This window comes from Pongo pygmaeus, chromosome Y, assembly GCF_028885625.2.
Source record: "Pongo pygmaeus isolate AG05252 chromosome Y, NHGRI_mPonPyg2-v2.0_pri, whole genome shotgun sequence".
In the NCBI taxonomy this organism is placed as follows: domain Eukaryota; kingdom Metazoa; phylum Chordata; class Mammalia; order Primates; family Hominidae; genus Pongo; species Pongo pygmaeus.
The window spans coordinates 37,435,774-37,439,215 of NC_072397.2; the positions used below are offsets into that span (position 1 = coordinate 37,435,774).

At 37.0% G+C, this 3,442-nt stretch overlaps 1 pseudogene; it reads left to right on the forward strand.

Annotated features, from left to right (window-relative positions):
- Positions 1 to 2,596: 2,596 nt before the first annotated feature.
- LOC129025655 (testis-specific XK-related protein, Y-linked-like) lies at positions 2,597 to 3,073 on the forward strand (annotated as a pseudogene).
- Positions 3,074 to 3,442: the final 369 nt, after the last annotated feature.

Sequence of the window (3,442 nt, forward strand, 5' to 3'; positions counted from 1 at the left end):
GATCTTTTTATAGCAATTGAATGCGATTGTAAGCCTTCGATATTCCTATAGCAGAATATTTATATTTTATTTAAGTTTGAAAGGCTTCTGTTATTATTTCTTCAAATAAGCTTTGTACTCTTTTTTTATACTTTTTTTCTGGGATGCAGGTTTGCTCTTGTCTCTCAGGTTGGAGTGCAATGGTGGGATTGTGGCTCACTGCAACATCGGCTTCCTGGGTTCCAGTGATTCTCCTGGGTTCCAGTGATTCTCCTGACTCAGCTTTCTGAGTAGCTGGGATTACAGATGTCCAACAATACACCCGGCTAATTTTTGTTTAATGATAGATAAACGGTTTCACCATATTGTCCAGGCTACTCTCAAGCTCCTGATAACATATGATCCACCCACCTTGGACCCCAATGTGCTGAGGATATAGGCATGAGCCATCACACCCAGCTCTACCACACTCTTCAATGCCACTGTCTGATATATTTGCTCTTTGGAGGTTATCCCATTAATCTTATGAATCTTATTTATGTTTTCTCCTCTGACTGTACATTTTAAATTGACCTGTCTTTGAGTTTTGATGCTTGACCACTTCTATAGTCACTGCTGTCAATTGCATTCTTTATTTTGTTGTGTTTTATTCTTCAAGATTTCTGTTTGTTTTTTCCTCCCATTTTTTAATCTCACCTGTAAGTTTCTCTGATAAAATTCAGAGTTCTCTGTGTTTTGCTGAAGTTCACTGCATTGTCTTAAAACAAGCATTTTGAATTTCTTGTCAGGCCATGTGTCCATGCCCATTTCTTTTGGGTCAGTCACCAACAGCCCTTTATTTTGACCACTTGATGACATCATATTTCTCTCATTGATCCTAATGCTTGTGACTATGCATCAATGTCTATGCAGTGATGTAGGTGCCTAATTCAGTGTTTGTAGTTTGTCTTTGTTTGGAGGCTTTCTTCCACAGTAAGGCTGTCCAGAGATTCAGGGCAAGGAGAAGAAGGAAATTAAGGTCTTTAAGTCTATGATAACTTCAGCCCTGGTAGCATGAAGGGAAACATTAATGAGCAGACTTTCATGGCTGGAGTAATTTGACCGACAATGTTGACTCAGTGCAAGGTTGCACCTGCATCACACAGTTGAGCACTGGGTGCACTCAAGGCCTGTAGCTTCCATGGTCTCCCCTCTGACCTTTATTTTGTGCCTTAGGTTACTGTAGTCAATCAGCAGGAATATTGACCTGAACTCAGCTCCATTCTGCTGAGGTCATAGTTTCTTATCTGTTGCCAGCGTTGGTCTACATGATTACCCCTGGGTATCAACCTCATAAAGTGCTGGGGTAAGGGGACAGGCAAATAAAAGTCCCAAGGCAAAATGTACTATGCCTACTTCCTTTGCCCAGGCAAACCTCCCACCTCCACCTTCTGAATAGTTGAGACTACAGGAAAGTGCCACCATGGCTGGCTGACATTTTTGGTGTTTTGTTGTTGTTTTTCTTGGGCTCAAGTGATCTACTCACCTCAGCATGATAAAGTGCTAGGGTTACAGGTATGAGTCACCACACCCAGCTAAATTTTACTTTCTAAAATTTAACTTTTAGGTCATTTCTTTTTTTCAGTCTTATTTCTCATAAATGCAGTTAAGAATGTTATTGCTTTAGAGTTTCTCTTTGGGTATTCCTGAAGGAATAAATGGACTCTTGATATTCATTTTCTAAATAGTGTTAGAAAATGAACAATTACTTTAGATGAGTAAAGACTATTTGGCCTCTTTTTGTTTTCTGACTTCATTTCATTGTGTATGAAGACTGTGTTATTTTAACCCTCCTGTATACATGAAATGAATTTCTACTTTTTCAACTGAATGTAGTAGAAGATTGTTTAAACTGATTATTCAGCTACTACATAATTTTTGTTTTCTTCCTTGTGCATATTAGTCTAGTTATTGGGATAACAATGTCAAAATTAAATTAATTTTCATCTTAAAAAGTTTCTGATAAAATTACCTAAATACACACAAACAAAACATGCCCACACATATCACTTAATTTCTAAAACTTTTAATTTTTCTGCTTCTCTAGCACCTTGTATTCCATCACTCAGCAAAATCTGGCAGCACCACTTCCAGAATTTACTTGGACTCCACAGATTATTTCTGATTTCCTGTTATCACCATTACACTGTAATTTCCTACTTTACACTCTAACTTTCCACAAAAAAGAAACTACCTTTTCAATATCTAGTTCAGGTAATTTTATTTGTTCTTAATTGAGACTTCTTTCTAGGTGCTGTCACACCTTATAGCATCAGATATGAATGTCTCTATCCAATTTCCTGTGTTCCAGTTATTTTATTTTGAGGGAATGTGTATATACATTTATAAATTTGGGTATGTGTGTATTCACTTATTATTTGTTGTTCCCAGGTGTAATATATGTTTTGCATGCAGATATTTACTAAATCCCTGATAATGGAAAGATAACAGTTTTTTTTTTCCTTTTTGTAAGTAAATTATTTTCTGAAGGAGGTGGGTTGGGAGAAATATATCTTAACATGGCAAGTTTAAAAGAGAAAGTGGCCATTACTAATGAAAATTATTCTCTAACATTTACATGTTTATCTTTAATAGCATTGCTGATGCATATTCCCTCTTCTCAGTTGTGTAAGTGCCATTCACTGCAATATACTGGCCATCCACACTGTCAACGACTTTGCTGCCATTAAGCTACAGGTGATAAAATTCATCTATATCTTGATATGGCATTCCTTGGTGATTATCTCACATGTAGAGACTGTCATTTTTCCCTGCATCTCTGAAACAGGGGAGCTTACATTTTCTATTAATCACATGTTTTGTGTTATTGTTGACACCATGGCTGGAGTTTCGGAAAAGTGGAGCTCATCTTCCTAGCAACACAGAAAATAATTCCAGCTTGGTGGGTAACTATGGATGCTTATCTTAATCATGCTAGTATATGCTGCCATCAATTCTCCTGCTGGTCAGCAGTGAAACTGCAGCTGTCAAATCAGGAATTGATAAGAGGCCAACGTGGGCCATACAATCCTACACTACAGTTTTCAGTTTTTAGAAAATGTGATAATAATAGTGATATTTAGATACTCTGGAGGGAACACTTTACTGAAGTCTTGCGACTAAATAACTGCTGTGTAGCTCATCATAACCTACATAGTAGCCATTGGCTTTATGCTCCTCTTCTGTCAGTATTTGCAACCAATGTGGTCAGTCAAAGTATTGCCAGGAGATACTGAAAATCATCCAGAAGCACTGTGATATAGTGTAAGCATCTGGAGAAAATTCCATTAAAATAATAAATGTAAGCAGCTGAGGAATTACTATCACTCATGGAGAAGGGTTAGATATTTTCAATAAATGAGTATGCAATATCCATATATACTTTCACAGAAGAAAGAGAAAAGAGGGTGAGTGTGACTTTATA